Source organism: Triturus cristatus, chromosome 5_1 (genome assembly GCF_964204655.1).
Source record: "Triturus cristatus chromosome 5_1, aTriCri1.1, whole genome shotgun sequence".
In the NCBI taxonomy this organism is placed as follows: domain Eukaryota; kingdom Metazoa; phylum Chordata; class Amphibia; order Caudata; family Salamandridae; genus Triturus; species Triturus cristatus.
Window position 1 is genome coordinate 349041694 of NC_140587.1, and position 12639 is coordinate 349054332.

A 12639-nucleotide genomic window follows, 5' to 3' on the forward strand; every position below is an offset into this window, starting at 1 on the left:
CGCAGTTGACGTCCTCTTCGTGTTCGGAGATCAAACCCTACACCATGATACGTAAACCTTAAATACATCTAACTATTCCCATCGTGCATCAGTATGTGCACGTGATCGGTCCGATCCAAAGCAGCCTCCATAGACCTCAAACGAACCAACGCCATATTGTAAAGGTTATAGGGCGGTGTGAAACAAAAATAAAAATAAAACTAAACTATGTTGCAAAAATACTTTCTAGTCTCTCAATGACTGTCATGAGTAGTTAATGACAGATCTTCCACAAGGGGAAAACAGGACCATTCATCAGCAATTACTAGTAGATGACTAGTAGATGATGTCCATTGTCAAGGGGGCCAAAGAAATCAATTGCAATGTACTAACATGCATGTTTTGTAAGATAAGGCATGTTTAACAGATGTGGGGTGGTCTTGGATGACAAGCAGTTGCACAAATGACATGCCTTTAACTCTTTTTTAACTCTTTCATCAAGACGAGGGAACCACGGTCTCGCTCCTTCCGTCTTCTTCCTCCTCCGGAGTTTTGCTAGCACTCGGACAAAGAAGACAACAAGCAGGTGTGAGACGGTTTGTAGTTGTGCTGGTTTTTAGGAAAGGGAGTGAGGGATTACCAGTGCTGTTTCTAACTATGACAGGCAGTGAGTAAGTGCAGGGGCATCACCAGGCGAAACCGATGACAGGAGGGACGCGTTGTTCGCTGTCCTACTACCGCTTCCCTACCCACACCGCCAAGCGTTCATGTACCTGGTGAAGCCACACTCCTCCAGGAACGTGGCTGGGTGCACCGTTGTAACGTTGGCCTCCTGGCTTTCTGCTAGCACTCTGCTCCGTGGCGTCCTCCAACAGCAGTGGCGTGGTTTCACCTGGCATCTCCTCCTTCGGTCCTGAGGCGTCCACCAACAACACACCTTCGCTGCTTCTGGAGTTTTGAGCCTCGCTCTGGTACCGCTCTGTGCACGGGATTGGTCGGGTGAAGGTGACATCATAGGGGTGGGTGGTCCCTTCATTGAAGGCTTTCTCTTTAAAGGGATAGGTAGTGTTAAAAGGTGTATCGGCGTTCCATATCGGGTCTCCCTCCTGCTCACAGACACCAGGCTGAAAGGGAAGGAGACGACGGATGGCAGGTGAGATGGACAACCCCTCATCCATGGTTGTATCTCCCTCTTCACCCTCCTTTCTGTTGGATGGGATGGCAAAATTGTTACACACAGTCAGTTCCATAGAGCTCATTTAGTAGCAACAACTCCAGTTCAATTAATTGTTGTCTCAGACTCTTGGGTATGACAATTCTGGACCCCCATAAGATGATGCCATCTGAGGTAACTGAAAGTTCTTCCTGCACATTTCTGAATTTCTGGTATTCAAGGTCATTATGAAGAGGTTGAGTATGTTTTCACCACAATTGATGTTTAATAATGTCTTTGAGTCTCAGCAAATCTCTGCCAGTGCTCATGGCAGCAATGATTTGTTCCACCGATATGGCAACAGGGGTATTGAATTTCATGATGAAGTTAACATAAGCATCAGCCGCATTAGCAGTAGTGCCATGACACTGTATGGGTTCACATGAGAAGGAATCAGCTGGGTTTAGATCCTTTTCTGGATGATGCACAATCGTATAAACATGCTCCTGCAATCACAACCCCCTCCTCTCAATCCAAGGGAGTAGCTTGGCTGTAGGATTGCCAAAAATGAGAATTGCTTGTTGAATTATGACAACAGTAAAATGCTTACCATACAAGAACACACAAAAATGCTAGCAAGCCCACAACACAGTGAGGCTTTCTTTTTCAGGTTATGAATAGGCATGTTCTGTCAATGATAAACTTTGGCTAGCATAAGCAACAATGAGTCTTGGGGCATTGGGATGAGCAGTGTACTGGGCAAGGATGGCACCCAACCCCACTAAGCTTGCATCAACAACAACCTTTGTCTCTAATTTCAGAGCAAAGTATGCCATTTTAGTGGCATTCTCAGTTGCATGCTTGATTTTCTTGAAGCTTTGTTCACATTCACTTGGCCATCCAAATGATACATTTCGTTTAGTTAAGTCTCTTAATGGGGCACTTCCAGTGGCAAAGTCACGTGTATACCTTAAACAGCAACTGGCCATACCATGGAAGGATTTTAGCATAGTTAGATCTTGTGATGGAGAAGTGGATGACAAGGTTTGGAATTTATTTCGATCCAGTCATTCGCCCATCAGAAAAGATATGACCAAAGAGCTTGAGTTCGGTTTTATGAAACTCACACTTTGCTGCATTTAAATGAGTCCTGCATTGGCATGTATCCAACACCCTTGTGTAAGAGCTTCATCATGTTCCTTTTGTGTGGCGCAAAAAAACAGTAAGTCATCACTGTAATTGAAAGTATTTGTGACTGGCTGTATTATGCAATGAATGACATCCTGAAAAATGTCAGCAGCTGCTGACACCTCGAAATGTAGCCTTTAATAACTAAATAAACTAACATGAGTCGAAAAGATAGTAATGTACCTGCAATTCTCCTCCAGTTCGAGCTGGTGATATCCTTGGTTAAAATCAAGACTTTAGCTCCATTCAGCTGTGTAATCACGTCAGCAATGTTCGGACCTGGATGTTGTTCTCTTTCAAACATCTTGTTAGCTTTGCGCATATCAACGCAGGTGTGCACAGCTCCTCCACCATCCTTGTTCAGCACTTCCACTATGGGTGATATCCATGTGGTTGGACCAGTGGATCGCTCAATGATGTCATGCTTTAATAGTATCTCAATTTCTTTCTCAACAGCCTCTTGTAAATAAAATGCAATTTAATGATGTCTCATTAAACCTCAGTTTGCAAAAATAAAAACATTTTCCTCATACTACTGTGATGGAAAATTCTACAATCTGTGGTGAGTCACAAACATCCCCCTACACAGTATTTCCCTAAGTCTCATGATAAAAATGGTACCTCACTTGTGTGGGTAGGCCTCATGCCCATTCTTAAAAGCGAGACACCCTGGGGAATCTAGGATAGGGTGACTTGTGCAGCTCTCATCAGGTTCTGTTACCCAGAATCCCTTGCAGACCTCAAACTTGTATTAAAAAAACATATTTTCCTCATATTTCTGTGATGGAAAGTCCTGGAAACTGTAGGGAGCCACAATCCTCCACTCACCCAGCATTACACCAAGTCTCCCAATAAAAATTGTACCTCACTTGTGTGGGAAGGCCTTGTGCCTCTGACAGGAATAGGCCCAAAACGCAATGTAGACACATCACATTTTCCCACTGAAAACTGACCCTTTTTTGCAATGTGCTTAGCTGTGGATTGTGAGCCCTTGCTCAGCTGGCACCAAGGGAAACGTAGCAAACCTGTACATTTCTGAAAACTACTCACCATAGGGAATCCAGGATAGGGTGACTTGTGCAGTTCTCACCAGGTTCTGTTACCCAGAATCCCTTGCAAACCTCAAACTTTGTAATAAAAACAACTACATTTTCCTCACATTTCTGTGATGGAAAGTCCTGGAAACTGTGGGGAGCAAAAAACCTCCACTCACACAGCATTTCCCCAGGTGTGCCAATAAAAATGGTACCTCATGTGTGTGAGTAGGCCTAGTGCCCAAGAAAGGAAACAGCTCAAAATGCAACATGGACACATCTCATTTTTCTAGTGAAAACTGACCCTTTGTTTGCAATTTGCCTAGCTGTGGATTTTGGGCCTTAGTGCAGCCAGCACCAAGAGAAAAATATCAAACCTTTACATTTTTTTAATGAGACACCCTGGGGAATCCAGAATAGGGTGATGTTTGTGACTCTCACCAGGTTCTGTTACCCAGAATCCGTTGCAAACCTCAAACTTTGTCAAAAAGACACATTTCCCTCATATTTCTGTGATGGAAAGTTCTGAAATCTGTATGGAGCCACAAACTTCCACCCACCCAGCATTTCTCCAAGTCTTCTGATAAAAATGGTACCTCACTTGTGTGGATAGGCATAGTGCCTGCTACAGGCAATGACCCAAAACGTATTGTGGAGACATTAAAATTATTTATCACAAAACAAACTGGTTTTGCAAGGGAGTCGCCTGCGTTTTTGGCCTGGGCTCGACAGCCATCTAGGAAAACCTACCAAACCCAAAAATTTCTGAACACAAGATACCCAGTAGAGTCCAGGGAGGTGTACTGTGCGTGGATCCCCCAATGTTTTCATACCCAGAATCCCCTGCAAACCTCAAATGTAGCTTAAAAAAATCACATTTTTGTCACATTTCTGTGTTGTGGGATCACAGGTCTGACACTAATTTCCTACCACCAAGCAGCCCCAGGTCTTCCAATATAAATGGTACCTCACTTGTGTGGGTGAGCCAAGTACCTGCGACACAGAAGGGCCCAAAACCTATTGTGAAGACATCAGAATTATATATCACAGAACATTCGGGATTTGCAAGGGGGGACCTGGGTTTTTGGTCCCAGGCTAGGCGACCATTTAGGGAAAGCTACTAAATCCAGACATTTCTAAAAACTAGACACCCAGGGGAGTCCAGGGAGGTGTGGCTTGTGTGGATCCCCCAACGTTTTCCTACCCAGAATCCTCTGTATTCAGAAAGACTCTCCCTTTAGTGTTTGATGAGTGGGACATTAGCATGCTCATTTAGGGCAGCCTCCACCGTTACATACTCAAAATAAAAAAAAAAGCTTAGTGCCTAATTTGCTTACCGGTCCTCCGGGGGCAGAAAGACTTTCCCATAAGTGTTTTGGTGGGGTGGAGGCACTGGCATGTCAATTTTGGGCAGCCCCCACCACTATACATTAAAAACAAAAAAATCCCTTGTGCCTAGTTTGCTTTCTGCCCCACTGGGAGGGCAGAAAGACTGCCCATTTATTTTTAGGGAGGGTGTGGTCATTGGCAGACGCCATTCCATATTTTGATATAAAAAGAATCCCTGGTGTCTAGTGTGCTTTTTGCCCGGGCCAGATCAGGGGCTATTGCCCCCATCTGCCCCCCAATGGGGGCAGAAAGACTGAAAATGTGAATTAGTTGTGGAGGAGCAAATGCCCTTGCCCAAGGGGCTGCTCCCCCCTCCCTGGTGTCAAGTGTTGGATTCCTGCTTGGGGTTCGCCCTCCTGTGGCGATCCACAACCAGGGACCCACTAGGGAATGGTACCATTGGAAAGGGGAGATTATCCCCTTTCCAATGGTACCTCTCCCATCTGCCTAAGCTCCGCAAGCACAAAGGCAGTGAAAGTGAAATGAGGCGATCGCCTCATTTCACTTTCACTTTCAGTGTAATTACATCGGCATGCCATGAACGCTGATTGTCATTACACTGAAAAAATAAATGCCTCAGACAGCTGGAGAAGATCTTCTTCAGCACCTGAGGCAGAAAAAGTTAAAAGGAAATCACTCTGCTGTTCACAGCAGAGGAATTTCTAAATGGTGTGCCTTGGATGTAACGGTTACGTCATTGGCATCGGAGCACCACAGCCTTGGATGTAACCGTTACATCTAAGGCACTCAAAGGGATACGGGTATTGTGCGATAATACCAAGAGTGGTTTGCTTGAAACTATGTGAAGCTTTAATTGCCTCTTTCCAACATGTGGGCTATCAGTTTTGAAAAATGTTCTAAATAGTTACATTACCCCTGGCATTTGGACAGAGCTGCCGACTTTGGAACTCGGGAACCGGGTTGAAGTTTCAACGTCGGCTCAACATCCTGTGACTCTGGGAAAATCACATAATCTCCCTAGGCCTAAGAAAAAAAAGAAAAGAATGAAGGAATGTGAATATATGTAATGTAATGGGTGCTCATGTAAAGAGTATCAATACCTTGGGTCTGGTTTGTGCTATATAAAACTGAAAAAAATGTATTTGGAAGCCTTAGTCAGAATGATATAATGATTTACAATTAAATGCCATTCTGACATACAGCTTGCCTCCTCATGTCTAAGACTTGCATTCTGATTTCACCATTTCATGTAGGCGGCTTAAAGGCATGGGTGAAAGGCTCTTAAATTGACCATAAGGCGCGTGTAAAGTGGTTTTTTATAAAGATTCCATTTTAAAGTGCAAAATGCAAAATGTCACCATGATAGAATCACTAACTTATAATTATTTATTATGTTGGGACCATACTTAGAAGGGTAGAAAATTGTTATGCTTCACCTTACTTAATTGGGTGGGATGGCCCCTAATAGAGGCATGAAGATAGAGAATTATATTCATGAGGTTCTTTGAAAGAAATGACTTTTCAGAAATCGGAAATAAGAAAATGATATTGTGTGTCCAGTGGCTGAGTTACCTAATCCAAGTAGACATTCACTAATCCTCTGGAAGATACTTTTGAAACTATTTCTTTACTGGGAGCTATGCAACAAGAGAATCTTGTGTTTCCAGAAAGTAGTCTTTATCATGTAAAGGCGCAAAGCTTATGTGCGCCGTCTTCTTGAGTGTAGAGTGAGTCAATGGAATTACTGTAATTTCCAATTCTATGAGACAAATTAAAAGCAAAAACATAATGATTTATTAAAATATTTGTATTTGTCCCCTTTCTACTAAAGTGTGTTTCTGACAGTGCACCTTAATCGATAGATGTTAGACCTTTCAGCCTTAGGGTGGTCTTCCCCACAACTTTTTCCTTCCTTTTCCATTTGATCTTACTTCGTTTTTGCTTTACCACTACCAACCCGTGGTAAAGTGCACGTGCTCTATCCTATAAATATGGTAATATTGGCTCATACCCAATTGGCATAGTTATTTTACTTATAATCCATAGTAAAGTGGTTCTATAAGTGCACAGGACCTGTAAATTAAATGCTGATAGTGGGCCTGCAGCACTGATTGTGCCACCCAAGCCCCATACGCATGTCTCAGGCCTACCATTGCAGAGACTGTGTGTGCAGTTTAAACTGCTATTTCGACCTTGCAAAATAAAGCTTTTTCCAGTTCCAAACCTTTCTTTTTGAAACATACAAGTCAGCCCTGGGGTAGGCCCTGGACAACCCAGAGGGCAGGGTGCAATGTATTTAAAAAGCAGGACATGTACTTTTAAGTAGTGAAACACTCTTAAATTGGGATGACCTTATTACATTTCATAAGTGTCATTTCCAAATCTAATGGTATAACTTGTTCAAGTTTGGTGTCTCCGTAATCCTAATTATAGTGAAGTTGAATTTTAAATTACAAATCTGAAAATGCCGCTTTTAGAGCCCAGACGTGGGTCGCATGGTTCACTGTGCCACTGGATTTAAGCTATCCTGGCTCCCCTGCTCTGGCTTCAAGCTGGCTACAGTAACAACGTGAGGTTGTTAGGCCCTTTGTGCGAAGGCCGAGCATATGCTTTTCAGTTGTAAGTGGGTCTGTGCTCAACTCTGCCTCCTCCATCCTGCCAAGAGATGGCCCATAAAGGCATACCTAATCCCTCTATTCTGTAACTCTCTGGTAGGAATTCACAAAATATAACTGTCAGTTACACCTAGTCACGAAATCCAGGCCATGCTAAAGACACAAAAGGGCTAAGGGGAGAAAATGGCAACTTTTAAAAAGTAGCATTTTAAAAATTATGATCAGAAACCCGACTTTACCATTAAATAGGGCTCTTCACAACAATACCAAAGACACTAAACATGTCATAGTTACCAGCTCCCTTTTGAAATTTACAGCTTACTAAATGAAATAAGGAATCATCAATGTTATCATGTGGGAGGGGTATGCCTCACAGTGTTGAAAGATACATTTAGTTATATTTCACTACCGTGACATGTAAAACTGAAAAACATTTTCTTTACACAGCACCTGCCCTATGGACTACCTAGGGCTGACCTTACAGGAGACATATGAAATTAAAGGGGAGTTTAAGGCTTGGCAAGGGAAGATTAATGCCAACTTGACATGGCAGTTCAAAACTGCATTCAGGCTGCAGTGGCAGGCCTGGGGCATGGTTTATGGTGCTGCTTACGTGGGTGGCACAACACACCCCACAGGTAGCATTTAATGCTACTGTCCCACTGGTAGCATTTAATTTACAGGCCCTGGGTGTATGTCAATTGGGTATAAGCCAATTAAACCATGTTTAAAGGAGTGAACACAAACACCTTAGCATTGGTTAACAGTGGTAAAGTGCACAGAGATCTAAGGCCGACAAAAATAAATTCAGCAAAATAAAGTGGAGAGTAAAGACAAATGGTTTGGGGGGGGGTGACCCTGCAGACCGAGCCAGGTCCAACACCAGCTATCATGTTTACCAATCAAATTTGAAATAAGATTTCAAAACCTCAATGTCATCGCTAAGCTTATGAAATTACCATTTTTAACTAAAATTAGTTGTGGATTTATCTTGACTTGCATATATCACACTGTAAAATAATAGGCAATACTCAGCATGTAAAAGAAATGGATAGATGCAACTACTTCTTCTAAAAACAGTTGGATATATTGTCTGCAAAACAAAATAGTTTAGAGTATTTGATGGGAGTATGGCAGGCTTTGCAAGGCTGGAGTAAACATCATAGCTCAGCTCTGGCTGCATAACTATCTATCTCATTACTTCACCGTTATTATTTTGAGCAGATCTACCAAACAAAAAAATCAGAATTTAGTTTTTTTATGAAACTCAAAACTTGACAATACCTGCAGTTTTAAATCACTTGTCGATAAAAAAGATCTAATGATGAAATGCCAAGGACATGATTATGCATAACAGCAGAAAGCACTAGTCTACATTGTGGTTGAGATGTAAACAAAAAGCAGCATATAACATCCAATGACAAGTTATAACCATAGGAGTAATGAGATAAGTGCCACCTGACTCAAATTTTTTAGGTTTTTCTGACTTTGATCAGCTTAATAGCTAAAGAAAGAAACTGATGTTCACACTACCAGTACTTGTAATGGAGTCTTCCTAATAATTCCAGGCATGTGAATTTTAATACACGCACAAGCCAGGAGGTTGATTATGCAAATGGTTAATAGTGTCCAAGGGCGTAATGAGTTAGACTCTAAAGTTGTGCTGCTTTTCAGAAGCATTAGGGGATTAGACAGGTTGTGAAATGGGATATGTCCAGCTCATCGCTTACTGTGAGGGTGAGTGTGTGTCATTGCAGGGCTCCAGTGATAATCCTAGTTTGTCTGGGTAAGGACACCACAGGTTTCTAATTGTGGTGCCAGTGTTCACATTGGGCTGTTCGAATGCAGAGTTCGGGTAGTAGTGCTGATTTTCTAGTCAGAGCTGCAATATCACAAAACGCCATAGAGCTCTGTGGAGGACAGTAGTACCTTACATCACATACAGAGTGGCTAGGCCAATATGGGTGTAATGTAGAGCAACACAAAACATACAAGCCAAATACTCACTCCCATACCATCCACCACTAGCACACAGAAAAATAGGGCAAATCCAGAGAAGAATTAAGTCAGTAGAACTGAGTAGCATGTTGGAAGCAGGTTCAACCACAGAGCCAGCCAAAGGAGTATCCCCACCAGATGAGTGTAAAATACCAGTGCAACAGAGAAAGGGTGGCGAGGATGACCAGGAACATGTATGCAACTCCTCTCCAGCTAAGCTGCTCAATTAATGGTTTAGGTATTAGGGAGACTTTTACAGAATACATGAAGAGAGAGAAGCGAGTTACTGCTTATGTGGTAGAACATTTGACTGTGGGTGTGTGCAGGAAAATGTCACATACCTTTTCTTCAGGAGGAAGAGTTCATGAAAACCCTAGCTTGGAGGTACTAGCACTTAATTCACTGACTTGAACACAAACTGAAATCTGAAAACCTATATGTCAGCCCTCAGAAATAGGACTAAAATATAGAACTAAAATAGTATATCAACCACAGACAACATTCTTTGCAGCTTTCACCAGAGTACATGCGTGTATACCTATTCCATCATTCTCACCCAAACTAGCTCCTGTAGAGTTCTTACGACCAGAGCAATGCCCTGTTTTCTTAGCTGTGTTGCCTGGCTCTGCAGCAGTGTATCAATGGCCTGAATTTGAAAAGGGTGCCAGACTACCACAGGCGTTTTTGGATAACATGTAATTATATCCCCACATTATTTAAAGTCCTTTCAAACCGTCTATGGATTATGACTTAGCCTGAAAAAATGTTCTTTTGAAAGAATGTTTGCTAGAACAAATGGGATCATCCCACATTATTCCACAATTTACGTGTACATGCTGACACAATGGGCGGGCATTCTGGTTTGATTTGCATCTTCATCCCTTGTATAGCATAGGACCTTGAGCTCAGCCTTTCATCGAATTGAAAGTGGATAATGCCTCAGGAATCCTTCAGCTCACTCTCTGTGGCTAAGCCTACATGCTGTGGATTCCTAGAAGGCGTATCTATTTTGTTTGTACCATGTAATTGATTTTCTACCAATAGCACGGCCCTTAAAGCTTGATAATAAAGGATAGTGTGAGCACATATGGAGGGGTTATATATTCACAATATACAGCTCTCACAAAACCTACTTCTTTATATGTACATGCTGACACAGCGGGCAGGCATTCTGGTTTGTAGAGGAACATATGCGCCATGCTATGGAAAACAAAATAATAAATTTTTAGGCAAATGCTGACTATTGTCCTTTATATGGGGATCACAATTTTCATCATGAATTCCAATGACGTGTGTGTGTGTGTATAGGTCAGGGGCACTGTCTCCTGCATTTTTAGACCATTTTTGTAAATTAATTGAAACCTAGGACCTAGTTGGGATATGTAGTATGGTGACTGGGGCCACAGCAGGAGTGAGGCCATTGTAAGAATTAATGCATCAAGTGAGTGTCTGTACTACGTCTAATTTTTGGCACTGTGAGGCAGAAGCCAGCTTATTGCATATGGTATACTCTTTCTCATTAGTGTACACCTTCATTAAGAAATGTTTTCTGTAGTGAGTCTTACCTCAGCCTCAATTCCTACATTTGTATGCCCAAGAAGGGCACAGGGGAGTATTGGCAGACCTCATTTAATGATTATTTTTTGGGTGATTCTCTAGAAGTTGAAACTAAAAAAACATATTGTCTGAATACGCTTGTGCATTCGGATACTCTACTCTATGATATAAATGTTTCATGATTTTATCTAAGTGCTAGCTCCATTGCAGCATGAAAGCCGTTGAACTCTGTTCAATAAATAAATGGAAATAGGACAGGGCACACATTCATTTGGCTAAACCTATATTCAGTATTATTCCAAGTCTCAATTATCACCCTGAAAAAGGGTTAATGTTACATCAGTCTGGCGCACCATCCATTATACCGTAGACACCGGCAGCAGCTTGTGGAGGTAAGAACAGTGGGGCCGGGTGTCGGGGGATTTTGATAGATGACGAGGGAAAAGTTAATAATTAATTTTCCTTTGTCGTCTTCAGTCGAATCCCCCCGCCCGAACACAGCCCCACTGCTCTTACCTACACGAGTCACTCCTGGTAGACATGTATATGGTTTCTCAGTGGGAAAGCTATAGAGTTGTTTGTACGTCACGGACTTGTCCTATATTAAATAGACAGATTTCAACAAAAATGAATTGAGAATTCCCAATCATTTATCCCATCCTAAATATGCATTGAGATTATCTACATTCTGCATAAAAAAGAAACCATTCACATAGTGGCCAGGTATATCCCTGAAGGATCCAAACACTTAAATCAATATTTACCCAGGTAGGCAGAATTTATGGCAATTAAAATTTAAGTAATATGAGTCATGTATTGTGTCTGAAGAAGACTACTTTACCAGGTTGTGGGAGTGTTGGCAGGGTGCTCCTGGCTTTGAACACTGTTAGGAAATGTTCTTTCTCTCTCACAATTGATCTGCTTACTTTGCAAAGTGTTTTTGCAATTCTGATCACAAATTCTTTGATGGTTGGAATTCGGTAAACTGTCCAGGCAGGTGTATAGGGTTATTTCCTAGAAGAATTTTAAGCAAAGATGACAACGCTGTAACATGATATTTAGAATCAACATCACATACAATATGTATTATATTTTCTAGACTCCACTGAGAAGTCTTTTCATAGTTCCAACGTAAAAGAGCCTATGATTGTGGCTATGTTTGATTAAGTAAGAAACACTTGGGTACAACCACGTAGTTGATGTCTTGTCTCCTCTTCTTTAAGAGTAGGGGTTTCACTAAGAAACAGTGGCTTCATTTACAATCAGGGAAAAAAACATTTTAATGGGAACTTAACCCCCCCAACGCTTCTCTTTCCATTGGAGAAACTTCACCAATTTGGGATTTTCGAACACCCCCTGGGGTGCTCCAAGAAATGTATAGTCGCTGCATAGTCTAAATATGTATGTGGGATTTTCATCAGGTGGAAATTATCACCTGTAGATGTTTTGCACGCAATCATACTATTAAAAATGATTTTCTATCTATCTGTGGAAAATATATTCCACGTGGAGATGCCCCATCCTGTACAGTCCCTAAAATATAGAGTAATTATATGAAATAGAGCCCTTTCCCCTACACTCTCACTGTGGAACATTTCAGTGCTGACTTGACAATAGTACATTTGCAAGTATTTCTGAAGTATGAATAAAACTGCAAAGCTTATAAGAATATCCACAAGCTTACAGCTAATTCATTTAAATGTGCATGTGGGACCACTCAGCAACAGTTGTCCCCCCCGCCACCCCACCTATGCGTAAATATACA

At 41.8% G+C, this 12639-nt stretch overlaps 1 protein-coding gene across 1 annotated transcript in view; it reads left to right on the top strand.

Annotated features, from left to right (window-relative positions):
• CSMD3 (CUB and Sushi multiple domains 3) overlaps positions 1–12639 on the top strand; it is a 2836509-nt gene that overhangs the window by 1782721 nt on the left and 1041149 nt on the right. The window lies entirely within an intron of this gene.